Source organism: Dipodomys merriami, unplaced genomic scaffold, assembly GCF_024711535.1.
Source record: "Dipodomys merriami isolate MVZ:Mamm:240054 unplaced genomic scaffold, mDipMer1.0.p SCAF_4, whole genome shotgun sequence".
In the NCBI taxonomy this organism is placed as follows: Eukaryota; Metazoa; Chordata; class Mammalia; order Rodentia; family Heteromyidae; genus Dipodomys; species Dipodomys merriami.
This window is the reverse complement of record NW_027205603.1, coordinates 54,765,771-54,788,648: the sequence shown is the minus strand read 5'-3', so window position 1 is coordinate 54,788,648 and position 22,878 is coordinate 54,765,771. Positions and strand designations below refer to the sequence as shown.

Below are 22,878 nucleotides of genomic sequence, written 5' to 3'. Positions count from 1 at the left end.
CCTGGGGAATGTTGACTAGAAAACCTCTATACCTAAAAGGTAGGCACATGGAAGTTTGGTTTGTAGCTGTCAAAATGGACAGAATTCTCACCAAATCAGGAACTGAGTTCTGCAATAGATATGTTTATTTAGATACAAACATGACTGAAGTTGAAAATTAATATTTAGCCACTGTCAGAATTCCTGGGATCTAGGAAGGTGCAAACTTTAAAACATCATTTTAAGCCAGGGAGAAAGGATTTCCTCCTAGAATGCAATCCTTGCTGGTGACAAAATCATAATAAAAATTATAAGCCCCATAAGTAAATAGACCAGCTGAGGAAAAGTCATGACCAAACAGGAATAAAAAGATCAACCCAACTCCAGACATTTAATATAATTACACTATAAGAGGGATGACATATTGGGACAAAAAAGGCATGGACAAAAAAAGATATGGAATTAGAAAAAGATTTAATACAGAAGGAAAACATGTGGAGACTATTCAGCATATATATGTAATAGAAAGTTCAGAAGAAACCACACAAGTATGAGAAAAATAATGCGTAAATGACAATGCATATACATTTTCCAGAATTGACCAAAGTGAATCTTTAAAATGAAAAAAAATACAAAATCTAGAGGTACATTTTATTAAATTTTCCAACTCAGGAACTGGAATATTTCCTTATTCTTTCTCCCTTTCCAGTTCCTCCTCTAATATTTCTTATGGATCAATAGTATCAAGTAGATTTATTTCTACATATGTGTTCTGCAAATTTCAAAAATTTACCCAAATTACCCAATAAACCATAATAAAAGTAGGTAACGTCTATGACTTTTAATATCATTCCTAAAGCTTTTGTTTTTGATTCATCAACCAGTATCACCAAACTTCCTAATATTTATAATTATGAACTTATATAACTTTTAGTGCTTTTTTTTTTTGTCGGTTGTGGGGCTTGAACTCTGGTCCTGGACGCTGTCCCTCAACTTTTAGTGCTTTTTATATGCCTAATTATTTAATGAATTATTGTGTATGATACTAGTAATTGTAATTTTTCTATTTTCTTCTTTAATCATCCTAAAGTACTCAGGAAAAATAACTTTCAACCTGGATTCCATATTAAATTAAAACAGCAATTTACAGTTAGAAGAAAACAAGATATTGATGGTAGTCATTTTGTGATACAAATTACTTAAAGATGTATTTCCGCTAGAGTAATGTTATACCCAAGGAGAAGTGCAAGGAATTTGATTTGGTAGACATAAATAAGATTGTTGATGAATAATTTTGAAATAACTAATATAAAATATCTTTAAGAGATTAAAAATGCTTTTAAAATAGTAAGTCAGCAAAAAGTGGAAGATAGAATTAAGACATTTAAAAATACATTCTGAGACTAAAAGTGAACACTATTTTTATAGATTTTCTTAATTTAAATTACAATGTTAATTGTTAAGAAACTCTTAACTTTCTAGATGAATAAAATTAATGACAAAATCACGGGGGTGAAGTAAAGGACATTTGTTATAAATATGGCAAATAAAAAAGGTTAATATTTCCATTGTCTAATTTCAGGCCTAGTGTCTCAGTCCTGTATTCCCAGCTATTTAGGAGGCTGAGATCAGAGGTTTGCAATTGGAAGGCAGCTCAGAAAAGTCCTAAGAGGGTGAGGGTCGGAGTTCAAGCCACAGTACTAACATGCATACACACGCACACATACACACACACATGCACGCACACATATGCACACTCACACACATACACACACTTTATAAACCTGTTAAATAATAAACACAAAAACAGTTATACAAAAAGCCAAAAATATTCAAACAAACCAATGATTGATTTCCAAAAAAGAACCAAAGTCATTTGCTTCTTTGTCAAAACAAAAGAAACCACTTCAGTCTCAACGTGAATACAAGAAAATGCAATGACAGCTTCAAAGCCATGCTTTTTAATCTATTAAATTGACAATATTAAAGTACTCCTATCTTATGGATATATATATATATATATATATATATATGAAACACTCATACATTTCTCTAGAGGCTGTAAACACTTTAAAACTGGGAAAAAGACATACAATATTTCATCAAGAAACTTTTCTCAGAATCTATCATAAAAATAAATTTATTTAATATATTTTAAAGTTTATTCATATATACATGAAAGTAAATTATATACATAAATTATATATAATATATAATTATATAATATAAATTACATAATATATATGGTTTGTGTATTTTAGCATGGAGAATTCTTAACATAAAAAAACATATATTAAAAATCAAATGTTATTAAGTCAACAAGTACAACAGCCATCCAAGCTAATATATTTGCTTACATACTAAATCAGTTCACAGAAAGTATTTCAGTGTGTATTCCAAGCTGTTGAAGCTCATGTTAATGTATTCAAGAATAAGAATTAGAGCTAAAGTGTAATATTAATTTTTTTCAAATATTCTGTTCTTTACTAAATAGCAATTGAGAATATTATATCAAATTTGCAAACTTTATAACATTCAAAGATGCCATTTTCAATTGACAGTTAAATCATTTCCAATCCATGTACAAAGTTTTTTAATATTTTTATATTACACAAAAATAGCTAAAATGACATAATCATATGTTTATAGTTGTTACTTCTGGAAAATGCAGATAATTATCTTTGTCTGCTTTATACCTCTACATTATCAGAATTTTTCTGTACATACAGAAAATTTTAAATCTGACAAGACTCTACAGTTACTTAAATGAATGTTAGCTCATTTTTTTCCAGGTCTTTAAAAAGCATCATGTGTGAAGACAGTATAGATATCTTGTTTTGGTAGAAACTATTTGTCCCATTTCTAAAATCTTTTGTTATTTTACCAAAAATAAATGTATAGCTGACTTCGTTGAAAATTATGTATTCTCATGCTGAAAATGTTTTAAACTGCTACAATGCTACATGACATAGATCACCTGCTTCTGAATAAGTGTCCATTCTTTAAGTATTTCTCTTGAACAAAACCATCTCTAGATTTATTTCAAACTGCTACTACAAAAATAAACTTTTTTAAAAAACAAAGAAGAATTTCTTAAGCATATTTTTCTGCTTGCATTAGGTTTTCCATTGCTTCTAGCTTCCAGGCATCCACACATTAAGCAAGATCAATAACTAAAATTAGGGCTGCTATTTTTAAACCAAAGAAAGGCCTTGCTCTAAATCCTGTGGAATATATTTTCATTTTCTTAAGTATCTGAAGAGGCAGACAGAATATATAAAGCTCTTCTAGACCTTAGGCTTATAACCCAGGTCCATGGATTGATGTTTTGGAAAACTCAAACCCCAAATACACTATTGCCAGGTAAATTTATGATTATTTTATATTTTTTGGAAATTTTCTATATATTTTTATTTTATTCTCAAAGTTATCTGTATACCCCTCATACGATTAATAAACCTTCACCAGGTGCACAAGCCTTATATTTTCTGCTATGATTTAGACTGGTTTAGGTAGCAGTGCACTCATAGCTGACATGGTAGCATATGTTTCTATCATCATAGCTTATGGGAATTTCAGGCAAGAGGATCAAAAGCTTGAGACCAGAATGGGCTATAGGAAGAAACAGTTTCACATAAAGCAGAACAAACAAAACCCAACAAAATAGATGGATGCATCATAAAAGAGTTAGGAACATACTGAGTTTTACATATATCACATACTTATTTGGAATTTGGATCATAATGGGATGAAGTAGTGATATCTGGAGGATAGGTTCAGAAGCAAACTGGATGTGAGGATTCTCTACTAGGGAGCTTCTGCACACACCACCTCTAGGGAACTGGTAGGTGTGCTTCAAAAGGAATAGCTAGGGTATATTTGTTCCAGATCTATAATCTGAGCCAAACATGAATACACGTTGAATTAGAGGAAAATAACTGATCTCTCAGGATAATATGAGTGACTATATATTTTCAGCCAATATGGTGCTCAAGTCTTTTCTCACAAAAGGTAGGGATAGGGTAGAAATTCTTTTAAGGTAATAGAAAAAATGTCAAAATAAATGTCTATTAGAGAATATCTTGATTCTGGTTTCAATTTGCCAAGAAAGAAAGAAAGAAAGAAAGAAAGAAAGAAAGAAAGAAAGAAAGAAAGAAAGAAAGAAAGAAAGAAAGAAAGAAAGAAAGAAAGAAAGAAAGAAAGAAAGAAAGAAAGAAAGAAAGAAAGAGAGAGAGAGAGAGAGAGAAAGGAAGGAAGGAAGGAAGAAAGAAAGAAAGAAAGAAAGAAAGAAAGAAAGAAAGAAAGAAAGAAAGAAAGAAAGAAAGAAAGAAAGAGCACCAAAGAAAGGAATCAGGATTTCAGCATCTTAACAGAAGAATAAATGAATACATAAAGAAAAGGGGTATGTATACTTGTATTCATTTTGAAACAGGCTCTCAGGCTGTATTTAAAACAGGCTTTGAAACAGGCTTTGAACTCACTCTGTTTCCCAGGCACTCTTCATTCTCTCAATGATGGTCTTCCAGCTATTTGCTACCACACTTGGCTTATATATGTATTTGTTATTGTAGTTGGCAGGCAAGTTAACTGACATTAATGTATTGGTAATTGAGAGCTCCAGTACCTATGCTGTTCACATGCATCACATACATTCATCTGTGTCAGTTTACATTGTAAGTAAAATACAAATGATTTTACTCCTTAGTATTGAAGATATTCCCAGGAGTGTGGAAACAGGAGTTGGGTAGCACAGTCGTGTTTCTATAGAATTTGCCCAGAAAACTCATAGCAACTGTGACTGTGGCATGGATGTCACAATGTAAAAGTGTCTGGAACAGGCTAGTGTCCTGGGTCTAGTAACACATGAAATCAGATGAATTGAATCTTAGGTAAATATTCCATTCTGGTTTTTCCTTTTTTTTTTTTTTGGTCAGTCATAGGGCTTGAACTCTGGGCCTGGACGCTGTCCCTCAGCTCTTCAGCTCAAGGAAAGCATTCTACTACTTGAGCCACAGCTCCACGTCTGGTTTTCTGGTAGTTAATTGGAGACAAGAGTCTCATGGGCTTTCCTGCCCAGGCTGTTTTTGAACTGCGATCCTCATCTCAGCCTCCTGAGTAGTGAAAATTACAGGTGTGCGCCACAGGCACCCAGCCTTCTTTCTTTTTTTGTATTTTTTTTATGTTTTTAAAAGACAAAGCCTTCAAAAGCAACTAGAGGACCATTCTCTTTACCATTCTGATGGGTTTCATCTTTCCTATGACACCAGATGGTCTTAAATTAACTTAATTGCAAGGGCATCACCCAGTATGATTCAACACAAATATACATCATGATTGACAAGATGTATATTTCAAATTTTAAAGCAACTCAATAAAAACATTTGAGCACATAAAATATATAACAATTTTCTAAATACTATTGCACTTAATTATTATTGATGACTCCATATGTAGACAGAAAAAAATCAGTTTTCATAAATTTGGGATCTTTTGATTATCCTCTTTATTAGAGAGAAATTAATCTATCTGAAATGTAGAAAATCATCATCCACCAGAATAATCATTCCAACATGTCAATTGGTAGAACTGCTCTTCCCTGCCTACATTTTATACTGTACATATATATCTGTAAGTAGAACATTCACAACAAATTGAGGAAGAGGAAGCACTATTTCAGAAAGATGTGAAAATTAGCATTAAAGAAAAATGTTAGTGTCTAAATAATGATACACTTAAAAATATGTGTATAAGTTAATAAGAATAAAAAAACTTTATGGAAATGGTGTTGAAATGCACATGTTATGTGCATCAAAACACAAGGTCTCTTCATGCATTCATTTAGCCATTGCAGTTAGAAACCCTAAGATTTGTGAATTAGTATATTGTTTTATATATATATATATATGTATATTTTATGACATATTCATTTATAGATTGACTTCTCTGGTATAATTTGAATTTTAGGTAATTTGACACATTTTAATAACATTAAATACTAGATTTTAGTAGAGTGCTAGTGGCTAGTGGCTTATGCCTGTCAACCTAACTACCCAGGAGGCTTAGATCTGAGGATGGCAGTTTGAAGCCATCCCAGGGAAGAAAGTCTATGACTCTATCTCTAATAAAGTACTCAAAAAGCTTGAAGTAGTAGAGCACTAGCCTTGAATAAAAAAAGCAGCTCAGGGACAGAGTCCAGGCCTTGAATTCAAGCCCCAAGTTCAAGACTGGAAAAAAAAAAGGGATTCCCGAGAAAGATGGCAGAGAAGTTGGGGCGGGGGGAGGGCTAAACAACGTTCTTGCATAGAAACCAGTTTTAGTGTTCCAATGAAAATCCAAGGCTAAAGAGTCACACCAAGTGTGCCATCATAGTACAGAGAGTTTGGCCAGAAAGGAAATATCCAGGCAGCTTGGTTAAGAAGACCGATTTGAGCACTTGCCTGTGTTCACAGTGGTGGCAGCAGCTGCTGCCATGGCCACCATATCAACAGAGAGAGCCTGGGACAAAGGCGCCAGAGGAGGTATGCATGAAGATTCTACTCATTGACAGAAAGAACTGACAAGGAGCTGAAATCTTCATCCTGCTTAGCACAGACAATTGCAGACTGTGAATGTCCCCAAAACCAAGGTAAAGGTGTGAGCACCCCCAAGATATACACACTCCTTATCAGGGAGCAGCAATGGGAAGGTAGCACCTCTCCCACTACCAAGAGAAGAACTCCACCTTTGAAACTGACAAAGACCTAGGCAGAACAGCTAGCTCATAAATCAGGCCTTGGAAGAAGACAAGAGGAGCCATTCAATAGGAAAAAGAAATCTGACCAGAGGGGCTCAGCTCCATGCCTGGGGAAAGTTGCCCTTCCCAGGCAGAGAAAGCTCTGCCCATGAAGGAGTGACTTTCTTTTCTGGGTAAACAGAGCCAGAGGCTGCCCCTCCCCACTGCAGTCTAGGCACCAGATCGAAATCAGGAGGGGTAAAAGAAACACAATTGAAACTCAGTAAACATAAATCCTGGAGAATGGCTCCAGGCTGGGCTGCATGAGTGTCTCAGGAGCTAGCCCCTCAGAGGAAAGCTGGTTGCTAACAGACCCCAACCCTACCCACAACCTAGCCCCATCACAGCAACTCCAAGCTAGAGGAAACAGTCATCTTCTTTTGTGCTACTCAAAGCAGATCACCCTCCCACAGAACTAGCCTGGGAGGAGGGATATAAAGTCTCTGGTAAGGCATAGCTTCTTTCTTCCTGCTCAAACAGATTTAAGAAATCAAGCCACAGGCAAACACCACAAGCAAACCAGACTACACCAAGAGACTGGTTATGGACACAGGGGAGACACAAGATTCCCCACCCCACCCCCCCCCCAAAAAAAATAGAAGAATACTTGTATCTACCTAATTTTGAAAAAATGTTTTTAAAAACTGTTTTCTATTTTTTTCATCATTTTTATTTTAGGTATTTGTGGGTTACTTTTAATTTATTTTTACTCTTTGTCCTTTTGGTTTTTTTGTGGGTTTATTTTTTTTGCATGACTTAATTGCTGTTCTGTTCCTCCCCAGATATAGACCTTATCCTTTATTGGGTGCATACTAAATTCACAAACTCTCAGCCTTAACTCCTTTAATTGTAGTATTATTTTATACTTACATAATTTTTAAAATTTTATTTTTTAATTTTAATTTTTAATTTTTAATTTTTCTTTATCTCTCCTCCTTTCCTTCTATCTTTTTCCTCACTGGATTTAGGTCTTCTTTTCCCTTCTCACATTCCTCTAATCTTATTTTCTCCCCACAATTCTACCTAAACTTTTTAATTTCTGCTCTGCTGACTCCTTCTTTGACTTTCTTAGTCCACTGATCCATAGGTGTTTGTTGTTGAACTAGATTATATGTGCTGAACTAGATTGAATCTGTACTCATCATTACATACTAATTAAGGGATCTCTCCTTCAGAAGGATATTATAATTCTAAATATATATTCACCAAATAATGGAGCACCCAAATTTATCCAGGAAACACTACTTTCCCTAAAATCTCACAGATCAAAAGACATTAATTAATTGTTGGGAACTTTAACCCACCACTATCCCCACTGGATAAATCAACACAGCAAAAACTCAACAGAGAAACCTTGGATCTCAACAACTGCATAGATCAACTACACTTAACAGACATGTACAGAATATTTCACTTAGCAGCATCAGAATACACATTCTTCTCAGCTGCACATGAACATTCTCCAAAATAAACATTTTAGGTCACAAAACAAATTTGCCCAAACTCAGAAACATTTAAATTATGCCCCACATTCTCCCAGACTACAGGAGAAAAAATGAGTATTCAACACCAAAAGCCACCAAAGAAAATCGTGTAATACATAGAAGCTGAACAACACACTGATGAACCACAAGTGGGTCATGGAAGAGATTAGAAAGGAAATTCAAATGATCATGATATTTAACAAAAATGAACACACAAATTACCAGCTTCTGTGGGACACAGCAAAGGCAGTACTCAGAGGCAAGTTTACAGCTCTGAGTTCCTACATCAACAAATTGGTGAGATCTCAAACCAAGAATTAATGAGGAACCTGGAGCTCCTTGAAAAAGACCAAAAAGCTAAACCCCAATCCAGTAGACAGAAACAGATAATCAAAATTAAAATTAATTTAATCAGAATTAAATGAATTAGATCCAAAGCATCATAGAAAGAAAGAATTGGTTCTTCGAAAAAATGAACAAAACTGACAGACTCTTAGCAAATCTTATCAGAAATAGAAGAGAACATACCCAAATAAACAAACTCAGATATGAGAATGGAAACATCACCACAGAAACAACCAAGATTCAGTATATTATAAGGGAATACTTCTCAAAACTTTATGCTAATAAGTTTGAGAATCTGGAAGAAATGGACAAATTTCTAGCAAATATTGACATGCCCAAACTAAACCATGATGATTTAAACCAACTTAACAGACCTGTATCAAGCATAGAAATAGAAACAGCAATAAGATACCTCCCACCCAAAAAAAACCCAGGACCAGATGGTTTTACAGCTAAATCCTCCAAGGCCTTCAAAGTAGAATTCACACCAATACTCCTAGAACTCTTCAATGAAATTGAAAGTGAAAGTTCACTACCAAATTCTTTCTATGAAGTCATCATAACCTTCATCCCCAAACCAGCCAGGGACTCATCAAAGAAAGAGAAGTATAGACCCATTTCTTCAGAGACTATTGATGCAAAACTTCTCAACAAAATTTTGGCCAATTGACTTCAACAACTCATTAAAAAATAATAACATACAATACAATCAAACAGGATTTATTTCAGGGATGCAAAATCAATTAATATAATTCATCACAACAAGAGCAAGGATAAGAATCACATGATTATCTCAATAGAGGTAGAAAAAGCATTTGACAAAATCCAACACCCTTTATGACAAAAGCTCTGGAAAAACTAGAAATCCATGAAACGTTCCTGAATACAATAACAGCTATGTATGACCAACCTACAGCCAGCATCATTAATGGTGAAAAGCTAAAGCCATTTCCTCTAAACTCATTAAGAAGACAAGGCTGTCCATTCTCTCCACACTTCTTCAATTTAGTATTAAAATGCTAGCTACAACAATAAGACAAGATGCAAACATAAAGGGAAAGATGAGTAAAACTCTCCTTTGCAGATGACCTGATTTTGTCTTTAAAGAACCCCATGGACTCCACTCCCAAATTACTCCAGCTTCTGTATGGCATAGGACATAGCTAGCAAGATCAATAGAAAGCCCATGGATTGGGAGAAGATCTTCACTAGTCATACAATGGACAAGGGATTCATATCTAAAATATACTTAGAACTCAAAAACTTAAATCCCCCAACAACAAATCCTCAAAGAAACAACTGCTCGATGAATAAGTGGACTAAAGACTTAAAAAGAAACTTCTCTGAAGAGGAAATAAGAATGGCCAATATGGGCTGGGAAAGTGGCTCAGTGGTAGATCGCTTGACTTTCATGCATGAAGCCCTGGGTTCGATTCCTCAGCACCACATAAGCAAAAAGAAAAAAGCCAGATGTGGTGCTGTGACTCAAGTGGTAGAGCGCTAGCCTTGAGCTGAAGAGCTGAGGGCCAGTGCCCAGGTCCAGCGTTCAGGCCCCACAACTGGACCCCCACACACACAAAAAAGAATGGCCAATACACATATGAAGAAATCCTCAACTTCTCTAATCATAAAAGAAACATAAATCAAGACAACATTGAGATTCCACCTCACTGAAGTTAGAATGGCAATAATCAAGAAATCTAATAACACCACCAGATGCTGGAGGGGAGGGGGGCCAAAAGAGAATCCTACTGCAATGTTGATGGGACTGTAAACTTGTTCAACCAGTTTGGAAAGCAGTATGGATGTTCCTCAAAAGAATACACATAGAGTTCTCCTATGACTCAGCAATCCCACTTTTGGGCATTCACCTAAACGATTACAAGCAAGGCTATACTAAAGCTATGTCTATCACAACAATATTTACCATAGCTAAGGTATGGAACCAACCCAGATGCCCCTCAGTAGATGAATGGATCAAGAAAAATGTAATATGTATATCTATCTATCTATCTATCTATCTATCTATCTATCTATCTATCTATCTATCTATCTATCTATCTATCTATCTATCTATCTATCTATCTACCTATACACACATACATACATACATATATATACACATATATACATAAACACATATATACATATACATTATAATATATATAATGAAATTCTATTTCTCCATCAGAAAGAATGACACTGTCCCATTTGTTAGGAAATGGAAAGTCTTGGAAAAAAATTAAGTTAAGTAAGCCAGGCGCAAAGAACATAGGTCCCATAGTTTCCCTTATTTGCAATAACTAGTATGTGTCTAGGACAAGCTGAAAAGCTAAAAAGCTATGTACATATGACCATATAAGATGATGTTAAACAAAATGAACCCCAAAATAGAGACACAAGAGGTTTTATCTTTCTTGCTATTGTTTTTAATGTATTTATAATGTACCATGTGATTTTTTTTTTGTTTCTTTTTTATGCTCCTCCCCTATGGTATAATCCCTGTTTTCACTGTATTTGATTCTGGTGCCCTTCATCTTGTATATAAGTTTTTCTAATTTGGGGAGGGGAAGGGAAATAAAATACTGAAATAGGGATATATGTTCACCCATTGTAACAAGGAGATTTACAAGACACTATGTTGAAAACGAACTTTACAACTTCCGGGCTGGGGAGGAGAAGCTGGGAAAGTGGGGAGGGAAGGGATGGTAGGGGAAAAACAGAGGAGGAGGTAACAAAGCTCATAGGAAATGTACTCATTACCTTGCTCATGTAACTGTAACCCATCTATACAATATTTTTACAATAAAAATATGTACAAAAAATAGAAAAAATAGATTATTTTCTTTTACATATAAATAAGAAATACTGCCTTGGGCTTCATATTCAAAATAGAACATTTCTTTCACATAACATTGAAGTCTGTGGTGCATATACATGTTCATCCAGCATTTAATGTGTTCCTATAAAACATTTCAGATGCATAATCTTAAACATAAAGTGTCAATCCAATATCATTGTAAACATGAAAATATTTTTTTTATTTTTACTTATGCTTAAAATAAGTACTTTTTTAAAAAAAGTACCTTTTGCCATGTTTAGCATTAAAATGATTTTTGTTTCTTAATTATATTCTTTAACTTTTATGATTAAATTTTGAAAACATTCAAAATAACATAATACAGTTTTGATTTGCATTTCTTTTACAGCCAAAGATGTTGGACATTTCTTCATGTGTCTACTGGACAAATGCTTATTCCTCTGAGAACTGTCTCTTTAAGTTTTTGCATCATTTATTGATTGGATCGTTAACTTTTGAGGGTTTATTTGAGGAGGGGTAATTTTTTGAACTGTAAATATATTATAGATATGAGGCCCTTTTCTGACATATAGGTGGTTTCAATCTTCCATTTTTTGGCTATCTATATATCTTGCTACCTAAGTCTTTTGTGTACAGAAGCTCTTCAGTTTATACAATCCCATTTATCCATTTTACCTTTGATTTGTTGTGATCTTGGATCTCTGGAAGTTCTGACCCATGCCCTTCCTATAATATTTTTGTGGTATCGGGCCTTACAATGAGGTCTTTGATCTGTTTAGAATTGAATCTGGTGCAGACAGACGTGTGAGAATCCAGCTTCAGTTATCTGCATGTGGATAGCCAATTTTACCAGCACCAGTCTCCCAGCCTGTGCTTCTGGCTCCCTTACCAAACATTAGGTGGCTATATGTTTGTGGACCTATTTCTGTTCTATTCCATTGGTCATCAGGCATATTCTTGTGCTGGTAACAAGCTGTTTGTATTACTATAACTTTGTAATCAAATTTGAAATTTCGAATTGATATTCCTCCAGCACTGCTATTTCTGCTAAGGATTGTTTTTGCTATTCTGGGTCTTTTATTATTCTATATGAATATGGTAATAAAATGAATGCTGGTGTGTCTACTAACAGGTCACATAAACTAAATTTAGAAAAAGTTACCAATTTATTATACTTATTAGTATATATTGTTTTTAAAAGCTTATGTTGGCACAATTTTATGTAAGACTAAAATACAGGATAATTTTACCTATCACATCATATAAAGTTCCACTAAAATAAACATTAATAGGTATTTTGCTAAACATTATAGTTTACATTGAAATATAACTATGTTAGTGTACCCATTTTATTTTCATTGTACGTGACTATACTCAAAATTATCTATCCATTCTCTTCTTGGTAAGCATTTGTATTCTTTTTGTTTCACTTAGCATTTGTATTCTTATGAGTATTTTGCTGTACAACAATAACTACATACATAAGTGTTAAAACATATTATCTCCTCACTTCATACATTGTAGTTTTTCTGAAATAAATTAAGCACAAAATTTTGATGAAAAACATTGTGTTAGCTCTTTATCTAATGTCAAACTGTTTACCAAAATGTAAATTTTAACTTATACTTCTATCTGTAGTATAGATACAATGTTCCTCTCTTCTCAATTTCTCCAGCATTACATTTTGTCAAACTGTATTTTTCAAGTCACTTATAAAAATATTGTATTATAAATTTTAGTATTTATATTTACTATTAAATATGTTTAATAGTAAATATTCTTTGTATTCTTTGTTCTCCTGGATTAAGTGAAAGGTTAAAGTTTGAGGCAGTGACCATCACGTGGTGCTTGTTTCTGTCTAGCAAAGCAACACGTGGTGGTAATCAAAACACCTGGTTGATTGTGTGCCTATATAAGACCTACAAATCCTGAGCTCAGGGCTCTCCTCCTAGGCTCTGCTGTGTCGGAGTGTAGGAGGAGGCCCGAGCTGCAGCCCGTTTAAATAAAACAGCTGTAGAGTCTGACTCTCGGTGGTCTTCTTGTGGGGGGGGGTCCTGCGACCTTGGCATTACATTAAGTAGTTGAGTAATCTTTCTAAAAAGCTATATTATTTGAGCTTTCCATAGAGTCTAATATACTTGTGTTAATTCATTTGTAACCACTTGCATATCAACCAACCTGCTTACTTATAGCCTTAACGAAGAAAAAACTAAAATTCATTTTTATGTTTTTGTCATTGCTTCTTGCTTTTAAAATAAGCTAATAAAAATAATGTTTAACTATCACTTATACTGTGCTTTAATAAGATATGATTTAAGGACCTTGTATTCTTACTTAAGTATGAGTAAATGTACTTGGAATTTCTGCCATCAACATTTCAGAAAGCAGTACCAACCTCCGGCCTCAGTATTTTAACTATCTCCAACCTGTGGCAATATATAATCTATGAGAAATACCTTAGTTATCGTAATAATCTTTTCTGTTCAAATCTACCTAGACAGGTAAAAAAGAAAAACAAAAACAAGCTGTTTGGTGTTCAGAGATTATCCACTCCCAGTATGTGCTTGTATATACCCTATCTCTACACACACACATACTATCCCTAATAGAGTAAATCTACATAAAGATATAGACTTAGCGTATCTATACAGCTCTCAAATAATTTGTGGTTTAATTTCAAATGCTTCCAAAGTACACAGAGATATCAAAAGCACCCTGGAGATGAACTGAAATGTCAAAATGTATTTGAATAAAACATTGAGTCATTTTTTGCTTGAACAATCAGGAATCAAATAAAACTGGGAAAACAGAGCCCTATCTGAGGCAACAGGCAGGGGGAACTTGTACTAAAATAGAAAGGCAACTTCAAGGAATTTGTTATTATAGGTTTTCAGAAACTGTCAAGTATCTCAGGGAAAAAAAACTTGAAAGATTCATGAAGCTAGCACAAAAAAAAATGCTGTATGGAACAAAATAATAAAACAGGTTGTATTTTTTTCAAAACTATTGATCCTTAGACATAGAAAGGGGAAATCTTGGTAATCACAGTCTGTGGCTCAAGGAGGAATAGGTAGGATGAATTTGTTGAAAAATACATAAGATGTTGGCAAATACTGTAGAGTCTTCATTTCTACCCAGGTCAGTCCACTCCACAGCCTGGGGTTGGGAGAAGTTCAGGCACTATTCTAATTCTCAGAGCTTATCAGTAGAGCACCACCAATATACTTGAGTTCAAAACTCACTATATTCTTCCAAACTGTGTGGTTATTCAAATAATTTCTTCTTTTTTTTCAGAAAGGGACACTGTTCTCTTAAAGGTGTGGTTTCGTAGCTACTTATAAAATGGGCATTTTTTACATTAATTTGTCTTATGATATCAGCCTATTTTTGCTTTATTTCAGTTAATAAAAAAACATAAAATGCTTTATGCTCAGGCCCTTAAAAATATTATCTCTGAGATGCAGAAGGCTAAGTAACTTTCAGAAGGTCACATAATTGATAATAAGCTGAGCCAACTGGGAAGTTAAACGATCTATTTCCAGAACTTTATGTGACTCACTCCTCCTCATTGTTCCTACTGTGTATATCAGAGTCAAGTACAGCGTAGCCAAGATTTTCCTTTATTTCTATGATTCCTCTCTCTCAAATAACCATCAGTTCTTCTCCCTTTATTGCTTCACTCTATTTCCATGAACAGGTGTAACCTGAATAGGGCATTAACTAGACATAAAAATGTTAACTACTCTAAAATTTTAACACATAGAGGGTTTATTTCCTGAAAATGTATCCTCATTTTCTGTGACCCTTTCTCTCTTTTCTACATTACCTTTTATTTCATCAGACTTCTGGTAGTCTCCTAGGTCCCTTGAGTCTCCACAAAGTTGTCTCCATTTACTTAAGTCTTTGACATTGTAATCTACTATAGTTTCAAGGATCTAAGTGACTCTCTGCCACACCAGTGACCCATAGCTCACAAGCAGCAAGACTAGGATTTGATTTCAGATCCATTAATACTATTATTTTTACTTAGTAAAAATATGTTGCTTGTGACTATCATCTCTTTGGTTGGATTTTAAAAAGTAAAATTAACATTAATCTATGTGCAAAAACCCACCCTTGGCAGAACAGTTCTATCTCAGTATGATCCAGAAGCCACTCCTTTGCCAAACTGTGGCCACACAGGAGATGCTGACCTTATTCAAGGTCGGGAGACAATATATTCTTTTATTGGATGCAGCAGATTTAAAAACAAATAAACAAAAAAAACAGGCTATCTTTCCCTTTACTTTTTCCGAAGTTCTTGCCCCCCCCGCCCCTCCCCCACTCAATGCAGAGACAGATTCAACATCAAAAACACTGAATGCTAAGCAAAGATGGTACTGGGGAAGAAGCTTAAAAATGTCAAGGGTCAGTTAAAGGATACAGTTACTCCTAAAATTCACATATGGCTTGAAATTCTGATGCTGGGAAATGTACATGACTGATATTTCTCCATTGAAAAATTACATTGTAAACAATTAAAATAAATAAAATAAATTCTTTCCTATATCAGACTTATATATATTGACTCACAATTGGATTTTATTCCACTGAATAATTACAGTCTTAACTATACTATCATGGGGGAAAAAACTAGAAAGTTGTAAGATTCATCTGGGACTCTCCTAATTTAAATGTCTTTGTTTGGCACGTCATAAAAATATATCAGTTTATGTGAAAAAACATGCGTCTGTCCATCAAACTAATCAAGGTATTTTCCACAGTAACCGTCTCAAATCTACCTATTCCTACCAGCTCAAAATAGAACTTTCTTCAAAGAAAACTTGAATAGATATATGCTTCTTTCATTAAAAAAGGTAAATTTAGAAGAATTCTTTACAATATAAGAAATGAGTGCCTGTGAATTAGCTAGCATGAGTGTGTGACATGTTCTACCTTAAACTTCTCATTGGCATGATGGCACTAAAATGACAAAGGATGCCTCCAGATAATATAAGATAATACCATTTGTGGCTGTGTGACTTTCTGTCCACAGCATTTGGACAGAATAAATGCTAAATATTACCAAGGCAAAAATAGTCAATTCAACTTTTTAAAGACTTTTCTTATAACCTAGCCAGGAAAAAGGGAGTCTTTTTATTTCCACTGATAAAAGACAGGGTGGTGAACTATGCTTACCCTTATTTAGAAAAGTCATAACAATTCAGGGTCAAATCAAGAGGCAAAGTCCATCATTCTAAGGAGAATAAGACAAAACATTATAGAAGTATCTGTGTCAAGTGGACATTGTTGCAGTCCTAATGGCTTAACCTCCATGCCATCTGTGTTCAGACTTTATAGAAGGTATCTATTTTAGGACAATTATCAGAAATTAAAGGTCAAATTCACTAACCAAGTTTCAAAAAAAGATTCTTAACTCTAAGAAGTATTCAAAACAGTATTCAAAAAGTTACAGGCTGCTCTTGAATAATGCTGACTTCAAAATTTTTGATGTAGATATTTGCACCATCTATTTTGGATTTTGCAAACCCAAACAGTAACAACTACAAAACTTCTTATTTCTAATATGATCGCTGACAGAAAAAGACCATGGAAATTATGACCTGGGAAATGAGAAGTATAAACTTATTCCAGAAATACTTTTAAAACATTCAGAGCTGGATTGCCTATAGAAAAGTCTTGCCCTTTCTCGTGTCATCTTTTTGACACTTCACTTTGTTTGAAAACCTTAAAATACTTAAAAGTCTAAGGTAATTGTATAAAATAATGAGAAATCTAAAAGAATGATAATCATAAATAGCATTTCTAGAAAATTTCAGAAAGATAAAGTGAGCACTTGAATAAAGCAAATCAACAAACCTGGTAGTCAAAAAATCTGGTGGGCTTTACATGAACTTAGCATGTAGCATTATTCTTTCTGATAGGTAACAATTCCTTTTTTTTTTTTTTTGGTCGGTCATGAGGACTGAACTCTGGGTCTGGGCTCTGTTCCTCAGCTCTTCAGCTCAAAGCTAGCACTCTACAACTTGAACCATAGTCCCACTTCTGGCTTTTTCTGGTGCTGAGGAATCGAACCCAGGGCCTCATGAATGCAACGCAAGCACTCTACCACTGAGCCACCTCCCCAGCCCCTCCATCGTTTTATGTAGAACATTTTCTTGATCCACTCATCTACCATAGGGAATCTAGGCTATTTCTACAACCTGGCTATTGTGAATAGTGTAGCAATGAACACTTATGGGTAGGGGAAAGTGGGGGGAAAACAAAAGTGACATTGCATTGCCCAAGAAGCATTATATTCATAAACAGATCTATGAAATTTTAGCTCCTTTGTACAACTCTTTAAAATAGCAATTTCAAAGAAGAATAAAGTTAGTGTATACAAGCAGATATTGATCAAAATGCACTCTATTCATATATGGCAATTTCTTTGTACAACTATATGAAGATAATTGAAAAAATATTAACTTCTTACAACAAATGCTTATACTTATGAGAAACCGAATATTACTAAGTAAATAGAATGAAAATTCTCCAAAATACATTTTAAGATAAAGGAAAATTTTTAAATGGTCAATCTAAGAGTATACAGCCTAAGATAAAAGCCCTTAAAACAATGAGTATGGTTTTACTATATCATCGTCTCATTTGGATCAATTCAATGTTTTCAAATTTTTATACATCCAACAGACAAATCAACATGCAATAAGAATTTAATGTTGCAATTAATAATTACCTTTTAAAAGTAATTTAATGAGGGAATGAATCTAACTTAAAATATTTATATAGTTAATATTATTGTCTAAGTCAGATTCACAAATGTAAACTATATAGTCTCATTATAAGTGACATGAAAGGGGCTGGGATGTAGCTCAGTGGCAAAGTGCTTGCCTAGCAAGTGCAATGTCCTGGGTTCGATCCCCAGTACCAAAAAAGAAAAGATAAAAAAAAATACAATTAAAAAATGACATGAAAGTATAATTCAGATTTTCAAACATCTAAGCCAATAACAGTGTGAATTAAATTATTTTAAAACATATTTTAATATAATCATAGTTTTGTTTTGTTGTGTCAGTCATGGGGCTTGAACTCTGGGCCTGGGCGCTGTCCCTCAGCTCTTTAGCTTAAGGCAACACTCTACCACTTCTGGTTAACTATGTTTATTGCAGCATTATTTACCATAGCTAAGATATGGAACCAACCCAGATGCCCCTCAGTAGATGAATGGATCAAGAAAATGTGGTATATATACACAATGGAATTCTATGCCTCCATCAGAAAGAATGACATTGCCCCATTTGTTAGGAAATGGAAAAACTTGGAAAAAATTATATTAAGTGAAGTAAGACAGGTCCAAAGAAACATAGGTCCCATGGTTTCCCTTATTTGTAATATCTAGTATATGTATGAGTCAAGCGGAAAAGGTCAGATAATGTGATGTCAGGAAAATGAACCCTCAGATATGTATTTTAATGTTTTTTTCTTTCTAACGCATTTATAAGATTATCTCTTTGTTGCTTTGTATGTCCCTCCCCCACAGTATAGCCCCTGTCTTCACTATATTTGATGTCAGTATAACTTGTGTAGGAGATGGGGAAAAACAAGTCATTTAAGGATACAGGTGGACCTGTTGCAACAATGAGAAGTACAAGTTGTCACGTAGAAAACGAACTTTACAACGTTGGTGCAGGGGGGTGGGGAGGATTATGTGGAGGGGTGGGGGGGAGGCTGGGAAGGGATGTGAAGGGTAAACAAAGGAGGAGGCTGCAATGCTTGATAAGAAATGTACGCATTATCCTGCCCATGTAATTGTAACCCCTCTGTACACTATGTTCACACAATAAAATAAAATTTAAAAAAAAAAGAATTTCACGGACTTTCCTGCCCAGGTGCAGTCCTCAGATCTCAGCCTCCTGAGTAGCTAGGATTACAGGTGTGAGCCACCAGTGGCCCAGCCTTCATAGTATAGATTTTTGTAGGTACAAATAGTCATGTCAAAATGAAACTTCCTGTACAATTGTTTGATTCTAATAAAATATGAATAATAAGCAAACTTATACTAGTGACAGAGAAACTCAGATGGCTTTAAAAGATATTTGCAGTGATATAAAACCATACATAGAAACATAGACAACATAATGTGTTAAAATATCATACTATAACATATTCAATAGGGGAAAGGCAAGTCAACAGTATTCTTATTATAACTAAGTACACAGAACACAGTTCAAGAGCCATGAACACACTGAACAAAATATGTAGCAGGCATTTCAAGGAAGATAAGTGAACATTCATGAACCAGAAACTGCACTTACTCTCTTATCTCTAAATGTAATATAATTTCAATCTTAGGTAAACTTATAATGGTTTAAACTGTGGAAATCCCCTTTATAACAGCAAGTTACACAAGAGCAAATGAACCATTTGGTAAATTTGGTCATCTTCACAAATAAAGAAGTCAAATGAAAAACAGCCTTTTAAAACAAAGATTGAGGAAAATACAAAATGTTGATTACAAGCTTAAATTTAATTAAGTGTATGTTTTTGAAGCGTAATGTATTTGAATAATGGTTGTAAGCATAGTCCTCTTGTTTTATGATGTTTTTCCAAAAGGCATTGGCAAACAGATTTAACACAAACCAATAAACATCTCTCCTTTATTACTTTTATAATAGGAAAGCTATAAAAACATCTTATACACAGTATAATTTTTACTTCCTCTAATTTATTTTCAACTGATAGTAAGTTTGCTATAAGTGTATTTATTTTTAGGTACATCACATGTTTTAATTATGTGCAGAAATTAAAGGCTACTATATGTAAAAATGATGAGATATATTTGGGGCTGGAGTTGTGGTCCAATGGGAGAGTGCTTGCCTGGCATCTGTGGGCCCCTAAAGAAGTATCTTCTCATTTTAAATATATTACAAGCTGTATTTACTAATTTTTTAATGACCGGAGAGACAATTAATTGATATATCCCCATTCCATTACATAGAAGAAATACAGATTTACTTTGTGGTTGTGAACTTTTAAATATCCCAGTGCTAATATTTAACTTCAAATTAGTATATCTTAAACATGCCAATTTGTACAGAATAAATATGGTATAGAAAATAGGATCTTGCAATTGATACAGATTAAAATTCTCTATCCTTGCAGTTAAGTTGAATCAAAACTCATTTCACAGTTCATATCTGACATTTTTAAAAGCTTTTTCTAATAATTTAAAGTGGGTTTAATTTAATTTATTCTTATTGAACACTTTAAAACACTTTATTGATACCAGGCTCTCTGACTCTCAGAGGTCACCTTGACCCTTGGGGTTGAGATGTCAGTCAAAGAAAGACTCACATTTAAGTTCTGCATAGAACCATTAAAACAGTATATGAAGAAGTGAGAGGAGAAACAGAGGCAGCATACTGAAAGAAGGCCTGACTCAGAAAGAGTCCTTGAGGATTCCAGAGACACATCTCCTTCAAGTATGCATGCAGCAAATTGGATTTGCCTAATTACCCTCTCTGCCCAGACCCTTCTCACACAGATTGTTATTAACTAAATGGTTAAGAATTGACATAGAACAACAAAAAGATCTTTGAGGTGTGACTTTGTCCAATAAGACAAAAAATTAAAAATGAACGATTAAATTTATGCAGCAAGCAATAAAATTATGAACACCTGTCTATAATCTCTGACTCTCTAGTTTATACAGTTAGAAAGAAAGGTGAAAAACACTGCTTTTTCCTATATGGACAAGAACACAGATGATAGAATGTATTGCTACCAAAATAATTGCAAATAAGCATAATGTTCTAAACTTTACAGGGCTTCTGAGATCATATTACTTAGGCTAATTTAGTTACACAATCACAACTAAGAATTGAATCTCTGTGCATTCCATGCTCTTACAGTGTCACTCACAGATCACAGTACTGATCGCATAACTAATTTTCATTCTTCACATATGAGACATGATACTGGGCACCATTATTACTACTGTACTTCCATTTTTTCCTCAGGATGAAATTGTTATATTAAATGCAGTTATGAGAGAGTGAACTTCTTAAAACTCACACTAAAAATTCTCTATTTTCCTGTTTAAGCCCTACCTCAAAAATATTAACTTAGATCAATTTCCTAATCTAATTTTAACTGTATTTATTGATATCTAAAATCTTTTCTATGTCTGGCTGAGCCTTCCTCGGGCTTTTATCACTATTTTGAATATCTTCTCTAATCTGCTCTTACACATTTTAAATTCAAGGTTTTCATTCTACTTTCTTTATACTTGACCTGCCCAAACTTCTCTTTCCTTTCTTTTCGTACATCTATTTATATTCTTTCCTCTAAAAATCACCTATTAATCACTGCCTCTAAAGTATATATGGCAATTTTTATCTATTGCTAGTGTGTAATAGCCAAAATGTGACATTTACAGACTCCTACTTTTGATAAGTGAACTCATGACTCATATTTAATCACCAAAGTAGTTCTATGAGTGGGACAGTATTAGAATTATTATTACCATCATGTCTATCTTAAAAAATAAGAAATTATGTAAGGAATGTATCCAAGGACAAATAACTAGAAAGCCAAGCCAGGATTCAAGCCTACATCTAGACGTTTTATACAAGAGACATAGAAACATTTTAAATAAAAAGGCCTCTATGATTAATTTCCTTATTTTGAGAAGAACTCAAATGTCTGTAAATAGAATAATGGATGGTTATTTTGTAACTACTATTCTTCAATTAATTGTAATAACCATTGTTATGTGCAACAATAAGGATATATTAGGAAACTATGATACTAAGAGTAGAAATAGAATTACACAAAGAATATACCCGCTAGATTCTACTTGTATGAAATTTTGGAATAAATAAAATGGTCCTCACAGTCAGATCAAATCGAACAAAGCTTTCATAACTTGCATTGGATTGAATGATTCAAACTCATGTTGAAATCCCAGTTCCCAAGGAGTTTGTTTTGGGAGGTGAGAACATCTCCAGGTGATTAAGGTTAGTAGCCTCAGCAAATAAATCTAAGGAAGCAGGTTGAGCCCTTCCACTGTACAAGGACATACTTGACTATGAACCTGAATGCAGGCATCATCAGACACTGACTCTTCTGAAAACTTGACTTTAAGTTTCCCAGTCGTCATAAATGTGAGAAATAAATCTCTAGTGTTGACAGATCAATTAGTTTATGACTTTGTTATAGCAACTTAAAGAGGCTGCAACAGAAGAGATAAGTGGCTAAACATTGATCAAGATGAATTGTACTCACAAACTGACATGTTGAATTGACACCCTTATATACAACTAAAGACAATAAATAAATGAAATCTGTTATAATGAAAATTTGCCAGGGTATATATCGTATATCCTTTGCCAAAACTGACTGAAGAACTAGGCATTTCAACACACATTATTGCCTCTCGACTTTTTTTAGTTTATAGATATGAATTCCTTTAAAAA

The 22,878-nt window shown here is 34.0% G+C and overlaps 1 protein-coding gene across 3 annotated transcripts in view; it reads right to left on the bottom strand.

Annotated features, from left to right (window-relative positions):
• Positions 1–22,878, bottom strand: part of Cnbd1 (cyclic nucleotide binding domain containing 1) — a 294,076-nt gene that overhangs the window by 78,394 nt on the left and 192,804 nt on the right. The window lies entirely within an intron of this gene.